The sequence below is a fragment of the Cibotium barometz genome, chromosome 2 (assembly GCF_041138505.1).
Source record: "Cibotium barometz isolate CiBa-2024 chromosome 2, ASM4113850v1, whole genome shotgun sequence".
In the NCBI taxonomy this organism is placed as follows: domain Eukaryota; kingdom Viridiplantae; phylum Streptophyta; class Polypodiopsida; order Cyatheales; family Cibotiaceae; genus Cibotium; species Cibotium barometz.
Genome location: NC_141047.1, coordinates 32,936,761 through 32,959,460, shown reverse-complemented (window position 1 = coordinate 32,959,460; position 22,700 = coordinate 32,936,761).

Sequence of the window (22,700 nt, the reverse complement as noted above, 5' to 3'; positions counted from 1 at the left end):
ATGCTCAGGTTCTAGATTGGATTGTGTTCCGACAGGTTTGGAAGAAGCCTGCTTTTGATTTTTTTAATGCTCGGAATTTAGATTGGATTATGTTCTCGACAGGCTTGGAAGGAGGCAGTGGTGAGGACAACCCAAAAAGCCACAAATATCTAGGTGTTTTCTTAACTTTTACCTTAGCCGCCCTGTTGCCATGATTGAAAATAAACTTGTTCTGTTAGATCAAGACCTAAACGGGTTTGCTCCTGACAATGTATCAATTGAAATTACTGTGAATGAGAATGGAAACTTGGTGAGTTTTATATCAGCCAGACAGAAATGCACACTTGCTCAATTGCGGCACGACATTCATATGGAGGCAAACAGAACTATTTCAGCAGGATTTGCATTCGTGCTCAACAACAAGAAGGTAAACTTATTGTGTTTATTTAATTCATTAATCAACTCTAGTGATTTTTTAACAACCATCTTAACAGGTTCTTCAAAGGAGGGAAAGTATAATTCAATGCGGAGATATCCCCGATGGGATTATTGACATCCAGCTAAATTGATCATTAGAGGTACAAAAGAACATATATTTTGTTCAGTTTTTCTACACTGCTATGAAAGTCAAATAATATATTGATTCTCAAACCTTATCAACCCTTGCTCTCTAGGTTGCTGTGGAGACAACAATTGATGATGTGGACAGTCCTGCGAGGGAAAGCTCTTGTATTGAGTCTGCAAATGTTTTTTTTTTGGTGACAGTCAGACACATTGGACTGCTCAACATTCTTTGTAAGCTCGAATGAAGAGAGAGAGTACAGGAAAGAGTCAATGACCTTTTGGTCCTCGGTCGGGATCTGTACAATGACATTGTTAATAAAGTGATCAATTTTATTCCAAATGTCTACATGCTTGCAAAGTGTCTCTCTCTCTTCCTACATTTATAAATATCATGTCAAGTCTATGGAGATAGAGGGTATCAGTTGCAAAACATCTTTCATTTGATTAATAGATTACTAGATTCAAAGAAGTCAATACATATAATCATCCCAAATGATCTTGTAGCTGCTCTTGGTTAGGATCTCCACTTGTTAAGATTTACAATGACATTGTTAATATATTGATCAATTTTAAACCAAATTACTACATGCTTTCTCTCTTTCTCTCTTTTCATACATTTAAATCTATTTATAAATATCATGACAAGTCTATGGAGATAGAGGGATTCATTTGCAAAGCATCTTCCGTTTTAATTTTATACATAGTCATCCCAAATCATATAAGCATCACTAGATTAAAAGAATGTTATACAAATAATCATTCCAAATCATCCCAAATGATCATCAAGCTGTCCTTGGTCAATATCCCCACTAAGATTTTGGAGCCCCGAGGTCTCCACTGCATCTTCAACTCCACTGCATCTTCAAGGTCTTCAAGGCCTGGGATCTGGAAGCTTTCCACTCCAAGTCCACTTGGTTGTTTGTCCTCCTCATTATGTTCCTGACCAGTAGCTGCCTCTTCAACTTTTGTTTGCTGCTCCTCCACCTTTTCCTTTACAAAATTTGGTGGGATACCTACATCTCCATGTCCTTGTGTCTTCTCCTCCAAATCATCTGCATCTAGATGAATGACACCACCATGGTCTTTAGAATTCTCACCAACCTCAAATGTATCTTGCACAGCTGGTTTGGAGGAGGGATGGTTCAAGAGCTTCAAAATTGTGTTTGCTCTAAAACTATACACATAGTCAGAGCCAAAGCTCTCTTTCCTCATCTGCAATAAAAGACATGAGCATTTACATATACTTCTAACTACTTTGTGCCACTATAAATTATATTTAAGCTCAAAGAGGAATAAGCTTCTTACAATCTCTGGCTGATGAAGCTCAAAGTAGCTTGCAAGCACGTACTTAGCATGGATCAATAGTCTCTAGCCACAACTATTTGGATCAACTTGTTGTGGAGCCTGAAAATTTGAAAAGATAGGTTAGAAATTAAAGATTGAAACAAATCAAAAATAAAACTGAAATAAGGATCCTTATAAGGAAAAGATTTCTACCTCTAAAACTGCTGGTTCAATTGAATCTAAAAGATTCACATTTGGGGGGCAATGGTCAAGAGCATCTAGCAATCTAGCAGTTATTTGCATGAAAACGCGATATGGGCAGTATGGAAATCTAAACGGCCTCTCCTCGCGTTTTCGTGCAAATTTAAAACTTCCCTAAATTTAGGACCTTTGCAGCAATCTGGATCTATTGGCATGGCATCACAGGCCAATTGCTTTCTTTGGAATGCATCAAAAGTCCTCAAAGTGACACAAAAAAATTTCATACAGACATTTGATTGAAAACGCAATTATGCTACTTCAAAAACATCAAACACTCTCCCTCGCATTTACATGCAAATCTTGAGATTTTATACCTGAGGATGGTGTTGCAAATTATGAAGAGGGTTTATTTCATGCCTACATCAAGGAAATATGAGAACTTTTGGATTTCCTACTGGTCTGTTCTTGTAACTGTATGGAAAGACAAAAAAATTGTAGTTGTAGAAACTGAAACTTGGAAGAACAGGTCATGAAATGCTTTAGAAGTCTCAGTGTGTAAAGAAAAAGGCCAAAATGCAGATTTGCATGAAAACGCGATTATGACACTCAAGGAAGAGCAAACACTAGTCCTCGCGTTTTCATGCAAATTTGTATGATGAGCAAGAAATAGCCAAAAGGGCAATCCCTCAGCCCTATTCTTGAGATTTTCTACTTGATCATGTTGTAAAAAATATGTAAAGGGTGTCTTGCATGCCTACAAAAAGGAACTTTTGGCTTTCCTAATGGTTTGTGTTTGTAAGTGTATGGAAAAACAAGGCCATTTTAATGACGCAGATGTTTGGCTATTCCCCATTCAAACAGAAACTTGTTTGAATAGTTAAAAGTATGCAGGACAAGAAAGTTTGAGTTATACTAACCTGCAGGCTGTCTCTGGATGTGCTAGATGATGAAGGTGCTGCCTCTGTAGTCAGAGTAATGCTTCTCTGTGGTCTTACTGGTGCCTCTGTAGTCTCAGTGATGCCTCTGTAATCTGAGTGTACTCTGTGATGAAGAGGATGCTGATGATGGAGAGTAGGAAGGGAGACACTCTAATAAATACCACACGTGCGGGGTACAAGTCGTATCTCACACGTGTGGGTGGGACCCACGCACCCTAGGAAATTGAATTCTGACATGTCTGGATGTGACCCTTACTACCTTGGAATTTGTGCCATTTATAAATGCTTCTTGGATTCCCTCCTGCGCCTCACTCTTCCCTGCTCAGCCCACACTTCCCTGCATACTTTCTTTCTCCTCCTCATCATCCCATCCTCATCCTTCCCACTATGCCTCACTGTTCCCACTATGCCTCACTGTTCCCACTATGCCTCACTGTTCCCTCCTGATCCCATAGTCCCCCTCTCCTCCTACTCTACTAACACCCTTCCATCCTCATCCAACACCACTCCAGAGCTCCACCCACTCCAGAAGTCAGGAAGCACTGTAAAGCATGAGGGTCAGCAAGAGCTCCGAAAGCATGGAGAAGAAGAAAACAGGTCAGAGTTGTAGGTTTTTCAATGTTATTCTATATCTATGCATGTTGTTCTAGATCTATGTTCTCTTAACTTAAATTTCTTGACAGTCCCTTCTTGCAAAGATCGACTCACTCATCTACACATGAATTCCCTGCATGATGCATGATCCAATGACCTGGTGTTTGCTAGGACACAAGAGAATGTCTGGAGGGTTATTCAGATGTCCCTATTTCTTCCTTTGGGAAAAATTTGCATGAAAATGCCGAGAGAAAGTTTTAGTTTTCCTAAAGACCCCATATCGCGTTTTCGTGCTAATTTTCTGTCTTAGTGCAATTTGTCAAAATTGTCACCTTAATGTCATGAATTTTATTGAGAAATAATATATCGAGCTGCATTTATGTTGAATAGAGGAATTAGCATGAAAACGCGCAGAGACTGTTTTGCTTTTCCCTAAGAACCCGTATCGTGTTTTCTTGCTAATTTTAGTTTTTATGCCGCTCTTTCACATGCTTTACATTCAATGTTCATATATAAGAGCAACACTTTTATGTGCAAAATTTGGTGATTTGCTCAATTGCGACAACAAATACATAATGTGAAGCAGAATAGAAGGAGCATCCATGATTATGTGCAAGAAATAAAGAAGTTTACAGATGCATTGGCAACAATAAATGCCCCCATGCTTGATGATGATTTGGTGGATATTACCTTGCGTGGTCTTGGCAAGGAATATAAATCTTTTGATACATCTATCTCGGTTTGGAGTACAAGTTTACTAGACTTTGATGAGTTGGTTTCACTCTTACTTGTTGAGGAAATCAAACTCAGTGATTTATTTTAGGATGCATCTACTAGCCATGATGATAATGGCAGAAATCAGGCTTTTTATTCGCAAAGAGGTTTTAGAGGCAGAGGGAGATTCGCATCACGTGGCCGCGGTAATGGTCGAGGATGGCAGGACACAGGTCATCACAATAGAATTTTCAGCCTTCATATGGTGCTAGAGGTGGTCGTGGATATACACCTCAGAGAGGCAGAGGTAATCCTCGTGGTAGAGGACGTTGGCAAGGCCAACAAACATCTATGCAAGATGTGGAATGCCATTACTGTGGGAAATTTGGCCATATGGCAAGAGATTGTTTTTGCAAACAGAATGATTTGAGAGGGGGTAGAGCACAACATCGTGGAAATTATGCACAACATGGTGGAAATTATGCATCAAGCAGTAATGATGGCAGTGCAAATCACTTGTTTGCCATGAAACATGTTGTTGGATCTATGATGACAAATGCTGAGAATGATGACACTTGGTATATGGACTCTGGAGCATCAAACCATATGACTTGTCATGGTGAGAATGATTTGAGCATATGAAGCCTATGGATGTGAAAGGCTATGTGGAGACAGGAGATGATACTCAGCATGCCATTACACATGTTGGAAGTGTACCATTGGTTATGCACAATGGTCAAACAAAATCTATGTCAGATGTATTGTATGTGCCTTCTATCACAAAAAGCTTGGCCTTAGTTGGTGAAATGGTGGAACAAGGATTACAGGTTCGTTTCAATGACCATGGTTGCTTCTTTGAGGATTTCAAACATGGATGTAGAGTCATTGCTAAAGGCAAGAAAGAAGGCAGGTTGTTTAAGCTGGATGCTGGAATTCCTGAGTTAAAATCAGCCATGTCCTCTAAAACCAGAAATGTGGTACAAGACATTGATATGTGGCATAAGAGGATTGGACATGTCAATATACAAAGGTTAAAGAACATGCAGACAAGAGGCATTGTCAGTGGGCTACCTAGATTCAAGTATGATGGGCATATGCATGTTTGTGAAGCCTGTCAGTTTGGAAAGCAGGCAAGGTTGCGGTTTCCTAGAGAAGGAAATATGAGTAGCAGGCCACTTGAGATAGTACACAGTGATGTATGGGGTCCTGCACAAAACCCATCTATCAAAGGTAGTTTATACTATGTGACATTCATTGATGATTTCAGCAGGATGACATGGATATACTTTCTCAGAGAGAAAAGTGAAGTGTTGGAAAAGTTTATGGATTTCAAAGCTTTTGCAGAGAAGCAATATGGCTATTGGATTAAATGTCTGAGGACAAATGGAGGTGGTGAATACACCTCAAATGCTTTTGAGCATTTCTTGAGAAAGCATGGAATAAGAAGGCAATTGACTTGCAGGTATACACCGCAGCAAAATGGTGTGGCTGAGAGAAAGAATAGAGTCATTTGTGAAGTGGCCAAGGCAATGCTTAATGAAAAGAGCATGCCAGATTATTATTGGGCAGAAGCATGTGCTACTACAGTGTATAAACTGACCAAAACACCTATAGCAGCCATTCATGGAAGTACGCTAGAGATGCGGCTTACAGGTTATAGGCCAGACATTGGACACCTCAAAGTTTTTGGATGCATAGCTTATGTACATGTGCCTGATGAAAGAAGAAGGAAGTTGGATCCTAAAGAAGAAAAGTGTGTATTTGTTGGATATGCACAGGCATACAAATGTTACAATCCACAAACTAGGCAAGTGGTTATCTCACGAGATGTGGTGTTTGATGAGCTTGCTAGTTGGTACAAAGCGAAGGATGAGGGTGTCATTGAGTCACTTGAAGTTGATGTGCCTGTGAACTTGCAACAAGCAAGTTCTAGTTCTACTTCTATGTCTGGGCCAGCAGAGCAGAGGCTGAGAGTAGTACTGTACATCCATGGTCAGGACGTTTGAGGAATGAGAGTGTGAGCACTGGAAGTAGTGCTATGGATAAAGGAAAGAAGAAGGTTGAAGGAATTGGAATTATAGGTTATGAGTCATCTAGCTCAGAGAGTTTGGATGAGGAGCTTGGCATACCTGTTTTACGCACACCTGCTGCTAGGCAGGATAGATATGTGCCACCACATGCTAGAGTGACAGGTGTACAGAGTGATCCGCATGCATTGCAAAGATCCCAAAGGGTAAGATATCTAGTTGACAGGTTGACATATCGAGATTTTGCTATGCATTATGCATATATGACATCTTTGGTGAAGCATGTGGAACCTACATGCTATACAGAAGCTATTGGAAAGCGTGTATGGGAGAAAGCAATGGATGTTGAGATGGACACATTGGTTCATAATGACACATGGGACTTGGTTCATAATGACACATGGGACTTGGTTGCATTACCACAGGATAAAAATGTCATTGGTTGTAAATGGGTTTACAAAGTGAAGTGCAAGTCTGATGGTTCCATTGAGCAACATAAAGCAAGATTAGTAGCAAAGGGTTATGCACAAACCCAAGGCTTGGACTATGATGAAACATTTAGTCCAGTGGCAAAGATGGGAATAGTAAGAGCAGTCATTGCTATAGCTACAGCTAATGGTTGGGAAATGCATCAAAAATGCATTTCTAAATGGTGATCTACAAGAGGAAGTGTATATGGCACAGCCAAAAGGTTATGTACACCCACGATATCCCACTCATGTATGCAGATTGAAAAAGGTATTATATGGTTTGAAGCAAGCACCTCGTGCTTGGAGTGATAAGATGAGCAGATATCTTATCTCTCTTGGTTTTCAGATTTCTACAGATTCTTCACTCTATGTGAAGAAAACTGAACATGGGATTGTTTTACTTGTCATCTATGTGGATGACTTGATTATCACAGGTGATCATGGTACAGATGTGATGCATGTCAAGAAAGCATTGAGTGGGCAATTTGACATGAAAGACCTTGGTGAGTTGAGATACTTTCTTGGAATTGAAGTGATCAAAGACCATGCAGGTACATGATTAGTGCAGTGCCAATATGCATTGGATATGTTGGCAAATAATGGCATGACAGGGTATAAGCCTATGAGTACACCTTTGGAGCAAAATGTGAAATTGCAGGCTGATTATGGTGAGGAGTTGGATGATCCATCTATGTACAGAAAGATGGTTGGTAGTCTCATTTACATGACTATCACACGCCTAGATTTGAGTTATGCTATGGGGCTAGTAAGCCAGTTAATGTAGAGCCCCAAAAAACCTCATTTGGATGCAGTGAGACGCATTATGCGATATGTAAAGACCACTGCACATTATGGTCTACTTTATGAGAGTGGTAAGGGCTTGGATATACATGGCTACACAGATGCTGATTGGGCAAGTAGCTCATATGACAGGAGGTCTACTAGTGGTTATGCCTTTACACTTGGAAGTGCCGTGGTGAGTTGGAGTAGCAAGAAGCAACCTACAGTTGCTTTATCCAGTACAGAGGCTGAATACAGGGGTGCAACCATTGCTACTTGTGAAGCTGTATGGTTAAAGAATCTCTTAGCAAATTTGGGTGAGCCTATTGATGGAAAAGTTGTCATTCATTATGAAAACATGAGCAGTATACAGCTGGCAAAGAATCCAGTGTTTCATGCGAGGACAAAACACATAGAGGTCCATTATCATTTGTCAGAGAGAAGGTGCTGGATGGTACTTTTGATCTACAGTATGTGAAGACTGATGAGCAGGTGGCTGACATCTTTACCAAGCCACTTAGCAAGGAGAAGTTTGAGTACTTCCGTACTATGTTGGGAGTACATGGGATGAGCTTGAGGGGGAGTGTTGAGAGCCTTGATATCCCAAGCTCATCTACACTTTCATCTATGGTAGTACATCATGAGCTTGAGAGGGGTTATTGAGATTCAAGCTCGATGTCAGTGTGAGCCAGGTATGCTATGTGCTGGCATGTTAGGTAGGAACATGTGTGATACATAAATGACCGCGTCCAGCTGGTCATAGAGTGTGGACATTAGCTAGCATTAGTAGAGTGTGGACACAACTCATAGTGTGTTGTGTGTATTATGGATTATGGCTTTATGCATTGTGTGAAAAGAGAGATGGCTTCCCTCTATGATTAGGGTTTTTAATATACATTAGGGTTTTCTCCTGTGTGTGTATGGATAGTATATATCTTTTTTTGCTAATATATATTCACTTGTGGTCTTATTTGTAAATGTTTGATAGTGATCAAGGGCTGGATGTTGGTTCCAAAAGCATGTTTGAGAGAAAAGATATGATGTATGTGTGATCGATGCAAGGGCCAATATATACAATAACATCTTATAACAATTGATCATGTCCGTACATATGGGCTTCATGAGGCCTTTTCATGACCAATTGTGGATGATGACATGGAGGAGAACCATAGAAGAGTGTTACTCAATATTCCACACCATTCAATGACATTGGGTCGATTGCAAAAGGTGGCAAGGCTTCATAGGGAAAGCATGATTGAGAATCATCTTCTCCATCCAATAAATGAGGTACCTCCAACATTTCCACATGAGGAGGAAGAGGATCTCATTATGGAAGACATGGTGACTGATTTCTTTGAACGAAAGGTCATAGATGATGGAGAGCAAGCTCCAATGTCACAAAAGGAGAAAACCTTGCCTAGATAGGCAAGCACCCCTTTTTATGAGGAATGTTCATACTCTACACTCCAAGAAAACTTGTAGCTATTAAACTTGCAAGTAACTTTTGGATGGAGTGATGCAAGTGTTACAAGTCTTCTTAGATAAGATTAAATCAATATATTCTCTTAAATAGAAAATGTCTCTTGTTTTATACTATCCTTGTAGATATTTTAACATATTTCTTATGTTATGTTGTAGGCTTCTCAAGGAGATTCTTCTCCCTTAAAATCTATTGCCGACCTAGCGATTCTTCTCGCTTAAAATCTATTGCCGACCTAGCGATGAGTCTCATAAATTGCTCTCTATGCTAGGTACATATTATACATAAATACATGCATGTCCCAATGAAGATGCAACACAATGTCTACAATGTGGAGAGAGCCAATATAGAGATGATTTGCAAGGAGACGAAATTCCCAAAGGTGTTGAGACACTTTCCTATCATTTCTTGCATCTAACACATGTTTAAATGTAAGGGGATTACAAAACTCATGACATGGCATGAAACTCATCGCTCAATCGATGGCATCATGAGAATCATTAGTTGATTCACTGGCATGGCAACATGTGGAGAATCAATGATGGCAAGAGTTTAAAGATGATCCCCCACCACTTACGTCTTGTCTTGGGGCATGGATGGTGTTAGTAGACCATTTGGCTTCAATTCCACATCATGGTATACTTGGCCTAATGTATTGGGGCATGGATGGTGTTAGACCATTTGGCTTCAATTCCACATCATGGTATACTTGGCCTAATGTATTGGTGAATTACGACCTCTCTCCATGGGTGGCAATTAAGAAAGGTCATATCATGCTTGCTCTCCTAGTACCATGCAAGTATAACATGGTAACCATGGATGTTGTCACGTAGGCTGTAATGCCTGTGACCGACGGCAGACTGGATGGCCATGTCCGGGGTTCAGTGGGAGAGGACGCCCATGCGGAGTCACGGGCGGCCAGGCTAGTGTGGACGGCAGGCCACACACTATATAGCCTTGGGGGATATGGGGCAATCCTCATTCTTCCTCTATGGCTGGGTGGTGAGCCAGAGGCCGTCCCCTCTTGTGGTAACGCCGGTAGCGGCGTTACGGATATCTAACACACTGGTATCAGAGCGTGGTTCGAGGGGATCGTGAGAGTCCGCGCGTGAATGGGGGACCGGAGCCCACTCGATGGTTTTCATCCACAATCTTCTCACCCTTATCTCCACAAGGGGGTGTGTGGAGGGAGGCGGCCAAGATTTTGAAGGGAAGAACTCTTTCTCTCTCTCTCTCACTCTCTCGCCCCGTCACACACAGCAAGCAGCATCGCAGGTAAGCAAAGCAATTTTTGTTTTTTTTTTCTCTGCGTTGAATGCCTGCGAAGGAATCGTTCAATCTGTGTGGAAGGAGGGGCGCAAGCTTTGAAACACACGACTGTGTGTGGGGGTGGGGGCGGCGAAGACCAGTAGTAGCTGAAATGCTAAACGACTGCTGAAACGCAATAATGTGCGTGGGGGTGGGGGGGCGAAGCCCAGCTAGCCCCATGCTACCAGCATAGCCATGAGACGGGTACAGCGGCGCCTCCTTCGCCAGTGCCGTCTTCAATCTGACCTTTTCGCCGTCTGAGCATGTGGGCACCGTCGAACAGCCTTGCGGGGGCGTGAACAAAAGCCTACGTGCAGTGCCGTCAGACGTGTGAGGCGCCCAGGCAACCTAGGCTCGGCGACTTATGTAGAGAGCGGGGGGGCGCCTTTGCCTGTGCGACCCAGCCAGCCAGGCCAGCCGACGGCGGCCAGCGGCGGCGGCGGCCAGCCAGCCAGGCCAGCCATGGGCGGCCAACAGGCGGCGGCCAAAGCAGCCACGGCCAGCCAACCAACCAGCAAGCGGCCACCAATGGCCAGAAAAGAAGAAAAAAAAAGAAAAAAAACCATTTCTTTTTTTTATATTTTTATTATTCAATTTTAATAAAATTAAAAATGAAAAAATTCAAACAAACGCTTTCTCTCGGCTGGGGAGGAAGGATAATCCCCGCAAGAAATAATCCCGGCAAGGCACCTCTCGATCATCTTAATTTTTGTTATGAGTTGCAGGCATTATATTTTTCTCGTGGATTGGAGCATCCCGGAAGCGTCCTTGTAGAGGCTCGCAGCGCAACACAAATCGATAGGCAACCGTAAAGGGGGTGACTATTATTCTCTCTCCACCACTGCTCATTTTTATTAGCGTTTTTTTTAGTAATTTTTGAGTTCTTGCATTATTTTTTTGCAAGAATTAAAAATGTCTGCTAGGCGTAGTGTGTCCCCACCGCCTTCTACTTCTCTAGGTTTTTCCAGTCTCTTGTCCTCGGTCACGGGTTTGACCCCGATCGAATTGTCAGGCCGTACACGCCCAACCGTTGTTCGGTCCGGAGTGTGCTCGTCGATCACGCGTGATTCGCCAGCACCCTCCTCGTCTATTGACCCCGCCTTAGGACCTAGCGAGCCCGCAGCGGCCGCATTGGATGATGACCCCTTTCTAGCCGATGAGCCAGAGGACATGAACATTGACGTCGCCGAGGGGACCGAGGAGGACCTCTTGGATTATGACGATGACGACTATGACCTATTGGACCCTGCTGATGTCCTGACAGAGACGGAGCTCTCTAGTGGACTGTTTAAATATATTAATGCCAAATTGAACACTATGGGTAAAGTCCAGGCTGATTTAGTCACGATGCTACAGAGCATCTCCACACGGTTAGATGCACTGACAGCCGCCTTGGCTAGTACTCCGACTCCTTGTGGTAGCCGAGCTCCTGCGGCATGGGTGAGCATAGCCTCGCCAGTAATTGCAGGAGTACAGGCTGATGCGCCTGCGGGGCCGTCCGTAGCGACAACTTCGTCGTTGTTAAAAGACTTAAAGCCGCCTAGTTTTGGTGGTGAGGAAAAGGAGAGAAACACGGACTCAGTCAATATGTTTCTAGCGAAGTGGTCAGATTTGCACGCGCTGCGACAGCAGCCTAGCCGTATACAGCCCGTAGAGGCTAGTCTCTCATTAACCGGCAAAGCGTACAAGTGGTGGATGAGTTTGACAACTCGCCCTGCCACTTGGACGGAATTTGAAACAATGTTTCAAAAAGAATTTTTGCCTGTTAATGAGGCAGAGAGAAGCTGGGATTTATGGGACAAGTGCTCGATGGAGAACAAATCCCTAACTCAGTACATCTCAAACTACAGGGAGATAGTACTCAAGCTAAAGGGAATCGATGCATTCCAGACATTGCGAGGCTTTAAGAGAGGCCTCAAAGATGATTACCTTGAGTATGTAGAACCCCTACACCCTAAAGACTTAGCAGAGGCAATTCAATATGCACAGATATTCGATGATATCAAGCACCGTAGTGCGCGTGGTGGTTCTAGCAGGGCCGAGGGTAGTGAAAAGAGGAGGTCAGGCCTCAAAAGAAAAGGGTTTCGCAGTGAGAAACAGGGGGATAGGACGGACCAGGAAGGACAGGGTGGTCATTGGTCTAAAAAACCGCGACACCGAAATCCAAAAGAAAGAGCAGTATATTAAAGCGCGAAAGAAAAATCGCTGCTTTAATTGCAATGAAGTAGGACACACGAAGGCTGAGTGTCCAAAGCCTAAAGCCAGCACGAGTGGCACAACGAGCCCAAAAAATATGGTAAATCTTCTAGGCAGTTGCATACAGTGCATAGACTCCCTCTCAGTTCCGCAGAGTTTAGAGAGGTGACAGTGTGTCATTGTGATGAGCATCACGCTTGTTCAGTGACACCAGCGATGTGGCAGCCTACTGTAGGTCCGCATGACATAGTGCCCATGTATGGCACCATAGGTGGCCATAGAGTCACAGTTTTTATTGATGATGGAGCTAGCCACAACTTCTTAAACTACTCGTTAGTCAAGAAGTTGGGATTGACTGAGACCCGGAGTGATCATGAGTATACTATTGGCCTAGCCAACGGATATGATAAAACGGTATGGAATACCGTAGTATTGGGGGTCCCATTATCTATGTAGGACTACGAGGCTCCGCTTGACTTTCAGGTCATGCACTTAGCCAGAGCAGACGTATATCTAGGCAGGGAGTGGCTGTATGGCTTGGGCCCTAGTCTAGCTCGGAATTACTTACATAATACGCTATGTTTTGAGCACGGAGGTAGAGTCATCACCCTGCAGGGCGACCGTACTTTCCCTGCCACACCACTTATTTCCTCCATGGAGCTGTGTACAGCGGTCCGTAGAGACCAGATAGCAGAGGTATATGCTTGTTACCCTCTATTGAATTCTGTTTCCGTAGATGAAACAATAAATGATGTTTGCGTAGACAAACAAGAAAAACAAAATAACCTTGGACGAGACCCACTGTTTGAAAACCCTGTTTGGCATGCATGTGATTCAAACAAGAAAAAATCCAAGGTGAATGAGACATTAAAGAAAAAGTACGTAGATACTTTAATGAATTTATTAGAGGAATTTCAGGATGTTTTTCCTGATGATTTACCAGATGGTTTACCACCATCTAGAGAAGTAGACCATGACATCGAAGTTATGCCAGGATCAAAACCTATAAGCAAACCTTCTTATAGATTAAGCCACTCCGAGGCACAGGAGGTGGAAAAACAATTAACGAAATATTTGAACAAAGGCTTTATTCGGCCTAGTTCAAGTCTGTGGGCATCGCCTATTCTTCTGGTAAAGAAGAAAGACGGATCTATGCGGATGTGCATAGACTACAGGGCTCTTAATCAGCTAACGATTAAGAACAAGTATCCGATGCCACGCATGGATGAGTTGTTTGATCAACTCTATGGATCGAGATACTTTACAAAAATAGACCTGAGATCTGGGTATCATCAGGTTAGAATTAAACAAGAAGATGTTGCGAAGACAGCATTTAGGACCCGTTTCGGGCATTTTGAGTTTTTGGTTATGCCATTTGGGCTAACCAATGCTCCAGCGATGTTTATGACACTAATGGACAATATTTTACGTCCATATCTAGGAAATTCGTAGTAGTTTTCCTAGATGATATTCTTGTGTACAGTAAGACACAGAAAGAACACATAGAGCATTTGCGTCTAGTGTTCAAGTTGTTGCGAGAGCACAAATTATTTGTGAAGAAGAGCAAATGTGAATTTTTTGAAATAGAAATTCACTATCTTGGCCATATTATATCGGCCGATGGTACGCGGATGGAGCCAGAAAAAGTAAAGGCTATTCTTAAATGGCTAGGGCCAAAGAATCTCGAGGAACTACAGATTTTTCTTGGCATGTCGGGGTTCTACCGACAGTATGTGAAGGACTACGCAAAGATCGCAATCCCATTGACTGACCAGTTTACGGTCAAAAACAAAAAACATTAGTTGGGGGGAAGACCAGCAGAAAAGTTTTGATAAGCTTAAGGTGACCGTTAGCAGCTGCACCTGTTTTGACTATTGTGGATCCAAATGAGCCATTTGTTTTAGAAACAGACGCTAGTAATGTGGCCATTGGGACCGTACTAATGCAAAGGGGATGCCCAATTACATTTGAGAGTAAAAAGTTAGATCGTGCGCAGCGTAACTACTCGGCTTACGAGCGAGAGTTACTAGCGATAGTTCATGCACTGAAAAAGTGGAGACACTATTTATATGGTGCTACTTTTGAGGTCCGGACGGACCATGAAAGTCTGAAATGCCTTTCAAGTCAAAATGAACTGAAGGGTAGAAAAGCTCAGTGGGCGAAGATTCTAGAGGAGTTTGACCTTCAGATACGTTACCAGAAAGGTAAGCATAACGTGGTGGCAGATGCACTTAGTCGCATGCCACAGATTAATGAACTTAGTTTCACAGTCTTCAAGAATGATTTCTTAGAATCACTACGTGGTTTATGTGAGCATGATCCATCTTTTACAGAGGTCTGGTGCACTGTACGCATACGCACTTCTTCACAGACGCGACCACCTCCCTCGTTGGCTCGTATTGCTAGTCCGGAGAGACTGGCCGAAGGTGCAACGGGAAGGGAAGCGAGAGTTAGTCCGGAGAGACTAGCCGTGTCTTCTGGGTATAGTTTGGAGCCGGAGAGCTCTGACGTAGGCCTTTCATCACCTTTGACTGCCATGGCTTCAAAGGGGAGTGATAAACTTCGTCGGGGGGAGAAATATGCTAATTACTCCATTGACGACGGGTACTTACTCTACAAGGGTAGAATATCTGTACCAACTATTGGTGACTTTCGGGCCCAAATTCTTAAAGAAAGTCATGATAGTCCAAGTGCGGGATTGTAACGTACCCATCTTCACTAATAAAGAAATGTCCATGTAATTATGAGTTTTTATGGTATAAATATCAATGATTTAATTATTTGAGTCATTTCAACTTAGAATCTTCAAATTTTGAGTCCAAATTTGGAATCTGCGCGCGATTTTACCCTAATATAGGATTTTACAGCATCCAAAACGGACACCGGATCAAGCCTATACGCTAATTTCAATCATTTTAGTTATAAAACGGCGACCTTTAAACCTTAATAAATGCACGACCGCACGTCCGTTTGACGAACGGTCTGAACCCCTGCGACCAAGAGAACCTCCCGGACAAAAAAAAATTTCGCCCCCCGGGGCGGTCCGACACGCAAATCGAGGCGGGCGCCCCAAATTTGGGTACCCCGCCCCAAAATTTGGTCCGTACACACTTACTAGGGCGCCCGTACAATGGCCGCCCAAGAACCAAAGGACGGCCGCCCACTATTTGGTCCACGCGTACCCTTGGGCGGACACCCAGACCGGATAAGGTACATGCGTACCACTCCTTTTCCAGACAACCGACACCGTACCTTTCCGGTAGACCCATGCAGGCCACTGATCCATAGCCTTTGAATGTACACCGTCCTTTCGTCCCTGCTTTGCGCAGCGCCCGTACCCTCACCCCTCAGCTATATAAACCCCCGGGGTGCTCTTCAGTCGACACACACTTCTGTGTAGCGCATGCCCTGTTGTGCTGCCGTCCGTACCGCCGTACCGTACTTGCTGCACGTACAGCCGCCCTTGCAGCCACCCCTCTCACACCCCCTCATTTGGCTCTTTTCAGATAAGCCAATTTTCCTCCATCCTCCTCTTGCCATGGACCAGTGTCCTTAACTCTTCTCCCCCTCCCCCCCCCCCCCCCCGTGTGAATAGACTTACAGAGTGGCTTGCAGCAACCCCTCCCAGCCCTCTCCACGTTTTTGCCTTTGGCCTTAAGGACATCTCAACAATTCCCCCCCCCATTTGCGTAGACTTTAGTAAGGGATTTTTGGCTCAAGCGAGGGTTCGTGCGCCATATTGTTTTGCTCGTACGGAGAGCAAACGAGCTCGGAATTCAGATCCGACTGAAGCGTTTCGATCGCAGCAGCGAGCTCTACAAGGCGACACCTAAGATGGCCTCATCCCGGAGACGGCAAAATATTGCCTCAAGAGGCGCACGTAATAACGAGATGGAGGGAGATGCGTCCAACGCGGCTCCAATCCGCCCTTTTCAAGCCCCTCAAGGAAACGGTGGCCAGGTTAGCTTGGTTAATTTTCAAAAAAAGAGATTTTTTCTTAAAATTAGTGTTAATGAATGGTGTCTTTTTCTTTTAAAACGAGGACATAAAAATTATATGAAATTACGAATGATGTGATGTTGTTTTCGATAAATTGCGTTGAAATTGCTATCTTCATGAATTGTGAATGCTATACTTAGAAAATTGCATTGAAGTTGTTATCTTTGGAATTCAAGATTTTTTTTGGCTTCAACGCTAACTCCGTTCCGTGCTTGTGTAGCCGGGCGGCGTCGTTAGCAAAGCCCGGTAATGGTCTTAGGTATCCCTCATACCTTTGGAAGAATAAGGATCGCCGATTGAGGCGAGAGATTATGAGGCTGCCTAGTTCTGAGGGCCCAGGCTAGTGCGGTAAATAAGCCCACCCTAGTGCGCAGACATCCCTCTGAGGGGCGGGAGGATCGAGCGATGGAGCCTGAGAGGGCGACAGGCCGGTTTGAGTCCTCGCCAGCAGCCGAAGATGAGGTGTATGGTCCCGTAGGGTTTTGCCCAGCATGTAGAGGCTGGAAGGCCGAATTCTAGATCATCGGCAGAATAAGAATAAGAGAGCCGGATTGGCTTGTATGGAAATGGATTCATGTATAAACTTTTTATATAATTGCATCTTGTCTTTGGTATGATTGTATTGTGTAAGAAGGCTGTTATAACGAACCTTGTGAAGAAGGACCCTAATTAAGGAATATGCTTATTTATGTCAAACAGTGTGGTAGTATTAATTAGATAACAAATTGATGCGTGAGTAGGGTGGAAAGTGGGAGGATGGAATGCCCTGACGGCACCATCCTACGGATGGGTGGACCCGATTAGTCGGGTAGCTTTCCAACAAATTAAGTGAAAGCCTTACGTTAGATAGTTAGGTTCTTGGGCAACTCTATTCAAGAAGACTAGGCCAGCGGCTGTGCCTTGCATAAGATGAGGAAAAAAGCGTTGTCCCTAGAAATCAAGTCTAGTAGTTGCCCAATTTTTGATCAATTGCCCTATGGGTGATTTGACGTTTAGGAAATCACGCTCCCCCTGCGGGATAGAGCTAGGTCATACCTATAAATCGTATCCTTGAATCTCTACAGGGTCAAGGTGTCGATGAATAGGAAATTTTTCCCAAGATAAGACTTAGCGGACTATCTTAAGTGTTTCTCCCATTTTTAAAGGGAGGAACCTTACAATTGGTATCAGAGCCAGGTTTGACTCCTAGGAATTGCAGTTTAAGGATTGTTTTGTAATAAATGTTTTACCTAACATAATGCTAATTAGTAAAGACATCCTACTAAAACAAATAAGATTGAATTGATGTTTGAATGATTGTAGGAAGAGGAAGATGCCTACTCCAAATTTCTAGTTTTCCAATGCATCTTCGAGACTGCTAGTCACTCCTCGAATTTCGAGTTTCGCGACACCATGGTACAGATATTAGAGAAGATATCCCTCCCTCATTTCTCTCGTATTCAGAGAGGATGGGGCAGAGATTTCTGGAGTCGTGGGCCGAGATACTTCTTCATCCGAGCAGATCAGACTGGGAACCTCACCACCGACCTTAAGCGGATTCGTTGGATTGAGAAGCTGAAGATGGTCCGCTTATTTTGGTTCGTCGGTACCCCCAGGGATGACACCTCGGTGACTATAGATGGGGTTCGCATACCTCAGGATCGTTGGGTGTATGATAAAGTGATGCAGGTCTTACCTGCTGATAGAGTAGCGGTGTTGGGACCTACCCCAATCCAGAGTTTACCACCCTTACCATCAGTTTTTAGAGTCTTAGAAACTACAGCGGAACCCCCATATTTCACATATGTGGACCGCTCTACCCTTATGTCACAGTGAAGCCTAGGAATTTCCCTTGATGTCAAATAAGACTAATTATATTAGTCTCAGATCTTTGTAATAAAACTTGTCCTTGTAAATATTTGGAAATAAAATAATTTCAATAGTTTTGCTCTCCAAAAATTAAGCGTTGTGCAAATATGAATCTTGTAATCTTAAAAATTGTTTTTACGATGATGGCCAGGATGACCACTCTCCACTTCCCAATGCGCTTTATACCGATACCCAGGAGAAGAAGCTCCTGCTCAAGCAAATGCAACCTCCCTCCTTTAAAGGAGAAGGTTCAAAGGTTGAGAAGGATGCTGAAGTCTGGATTGAGGCGATGGACGATTATTTCTCTGCTGCCGGTACTGGAGTAGCAAATCAGTCTATGCTCGCACGGTTTCGCCTCACTGGAGATGCTAAACTCTGGTGGAAACAGTGGTGCCGTGACAAGGAAGTCACCGAGCATTCTCAAACGTGGGAAGACATCAAGCAGGCAGTGAAGGAAAGATATCTTCCTCCATCCCATGAATCCATAAAGATGAATGAGTTCTTTAGTCTTAGACAGTGCACCTTAACTCTTGAGGACTATTATTCCAAATTTATTACCCTTCGGAAGTATGCCCCAGCTATGACTACTTCCCAGCAAGTGGCTCGTTGTTGCTTGCAAATGAAAATCAATACCAGGATGCAACAAAAACGATACTTAGGGCTCTTGAAAAGAGTTCCACTTTGTAGATGAATGTGGGAGAGGGTTTGATAATAATCCCACATGGGGACTTATGGGAGTCCTAGAATTTTTGTATAAAAGGTGGCTCATTTGAGAGCTTAGACACACTTTGGGCTTAGTTCATGCAAGAGCTCCTTTGAGAGACCTACTCTCCCTCTTCTCCATAGAGGTGAAGACTCTTCTCTCACCCCATCTACATCATTGTATGAGGTAAATCTCTTCATTGAATCATTAGCAATGTCATGAGTCATTCTCATCCTCTTCTCTAATCATTTTACTCTTATGCATGCTTTTAGTATTTCATTTTTGAGTACATGGATTGATTTGAAGCTTTCATGGAAGCTTGATGCTTGAATGTATGCATGCTTGTAGGAAGATAGGAGTGGAGTGAGGTCTTTCTCTTTGCTTGAGTGCATAGTGATTGTATTCCTCTTGCTTGTATTTGTGAATGAATGGGTGTGTAGGAATGAGGACAAGTTGAGCTTGTGTGTATGCTTAGTCTAGTGTCAAGTGATGGTAGCCATGAGCATTCTCTCCATTTGTGGATAAGCTCTTGCGCACCGGTACGGGTCGAATCCCTAGCTCCGACAGGGATGCAAATCCCATTGGATTGAGCTACATGTGGATCGTGCTACTCTTACTACAAGTGAGAGAGTTTTCCGTCTCTCCATTGGCGCCGCTGCCGGGGAGAAGACTCAAATCCGGTTGAGAGTGTGTGGAAACCACCACTATTTCCTCTTTTGGTTGCAAAACCATTGAGTGATTAGGTTAAGTTCGGGTGTGTGATCCCGGTGTGAGTGGATAAGGTTAACCATTGAGCGGTTGAGGTTTCTCCCGCATTGTTTTTTATGTTTCATTGCTTTTATGCTTTTTCAAGTACCGTTCATTATGCTTACCTTCATTGTTTTTTGTCATTTCATTCTTTCATGCTCTTCGTTAACACGTGATTAGTAAAAAAAGAAAAAGAAAAGAGGTGCGTTGCTAAGCTCTTCCATAGCTTATGCAAGCCCCATAGACTCCCAAGCAAGAAGTCCGCTTAAGGAAGAGAGGGGAGAGGGAAAGAGAAGGGAGATAGGAAGTGTTGGAGGCGACCTTTCTTTTGATGTTTTGTCGTGTTGTTATCGTGTGGGGAGGCATCTCCATAATTACAGCAAAGAAAAAATAAATAGATATATATATATATATCTATTTATACACATATATATACATTGGGGAGGCTTCTGCAGCAAAGAAAATATATATATATATATATATATATATATTTTACATTGGAAAGGCCGTGGAGGTTCGAAGGACAGTTAGAAGACGGCTTTTAAAAAAAAAAAACAAAACAAAAACATTTATATTTATATATATAATCGTTTTTTTTAACGAGTGGTGCAGGCTGCTGGGCGGCGTTGGCATAAGCAAGGCAGCTGCGTAGCAAAGAAAACTATATATATATATATATATATATATATATATATAGTTTCGCTAAGGTTTTAGTGGAGGTGGCCGGCGGCGATAGCACAGGCGGGGGCGAAGCTGGCGCGGGCGCAGAGGCTGAAAGGAGGAGAGGAGAGCTGACGAGCATCGTGGAAGGCGCTAAGCTGTAGGAAAGCAGCAAAGGAAACTATATATATATATATATATATAGTTTCGCTAAGGCTTTGGAGGCCGGCAGTGGAGGTGGCCGAAGGCGGTAGCCTCGTCTGCAAGCAGGTGGAAGCAGCTGGCAGCGGAGCTACAAGGGGCGCTGCTGGGCGGCGTTGGCATAAGCTAGCGCAGCAAAAACAAAGAAAGGCAAGCAGCGAGCAGCGAAGGTGGCGGTTGCACGGGCGATGAGAGCCTGGAGATGAGGCGACTGCTGCTGGCACAGTTGAAGGCCGGGCAGCAGCGAAGGTCAAGGCGACAAAGGCCGGGCGGCAAAGCGTGAAAGGTGAGAAGCGGTGCCCAGCTGGTGAACTAGCCAGCTGCTAAGGTAGTGGTGGCCGGCAGAGCAGAGGAGGCGACTGCTGGCACAGCTCGAGGCCGGCACCGAAGGAAAAGAAGCCAGAGGGCAGCAGCGAAGGTGAAGGCGAAGCAGTAGCCAGCAGTGAAGACGCGTCTGAAGAATCGGCGAGCGGCGCGGCGGGAAATCCGGGCGGAAGCGGGCGAGCGAAGAAGATAAGGTAGGTGGTATTTTTCTTTTTTTCTTTTTTTTTTAAAAATTAATTTTTTAATTTTTTTTTTGTATTTTTAAATAAAACAAAAAAATAATATTTTTTTTTTAAAAAAAAAGAGATTAAAAAAGAAAAAGAAAGAAAGAAAAGAAGAAAAAAAAAGGGAAAAAAGAAAACAATTAAATATTAAAAAAAATAGAGAGAAGAAATTAAAAAAAATAAAAAAATAAAAAAAATAAAAATAAAAAAAATGTTATTTTTTAGGAGTCCATATTATTTGCATAATTTTTATTTTATTTTTTATTTCTGTAATTTTTAGCATAATTAGAGTAGATTTGCATTGTTTTAACTTTTTGTTATTAAAAACAAAAACAAAAATAAAATAAAAATAAAAAACAAAACAAAACAAAAGGGGAAAAAAAAAGAAGAAGAAAGAAAAAAAAATTTTTATTTTTGTATTTTGAAACCATTATTTTGCATAATTAAGGTAGCTTGCATTTTTTAATTTTTAATTTTTTAGAAGTATGTAAATAATGCATAATTAGTAAACTCATATTTTTTGGCACGAAATTTATTTAAAAAAAATAATAAAATAAAATAAAAATAAAAAACAAACAAACAAACAAACAATAAAAACCAAAAAAAAGAGAGGAAAAAACAAAAAGAAGACAAAAGAAAATTTTTTGATTTTTTAGGAGTCTACTTTTTTGCATAATTTGTAATTCTTCATTCTTTAAATTTTTGCATAATTAGTTTAACTTGCATTTTTTAAATTTTTTTTAACTTTGTGCATAATTAGTATTTTTTAGTGTGATTCATAATTTTTGTGTTAAAAAAAATTAAAAATCATAAAAACATAAAATCATTTAAAAAAAACATTTAAAAAACAAATAATAAAAAAATAGGGTAGATAGTACACTACACATATTCTTTTTAGTTGCCTTTAATGGTTAGGTAGGGTAAAATATATATATATATATATACAAATATATATATATTTTTATCAAAAAAAACAAAACACAAAAAAACCAAAAACCAAAACAAAACAAAAACACATAACAAAACCAAAAAAATTTTACCTTATGCACTTACGGTCGGGACGTCTTGTAGATTCTGCCATAGGGCCTAGGGCACCTTCTAGAGTACCTACGCAAGAAAGTGGGACCCAATCGGTAGGCAATTTGGCAGATATTGCTGAAACCCTTTCTGAATCCCAATCCGATACCCTTTCCTCTAGAACAACTAGTTCATTGTCCATGGACAATCTAGGGCCATCAACTAGTTATCCCGTAGCCCCAAATAGGACACCCACACGATCCTTTAATCCATTTGAAGCCGACACCATGGGGTTAACATTCAATGTGCGACTCCAATATGTCTACACAAATGCTCAAGGAGCTGAGATCTTTAGGGACCCACAACAACGGTATCTTGTTAAGATAGCCGACATATTCTCAGAACTTGATAGAGCACCTCTAGTCAATGACCAGGGTAACAT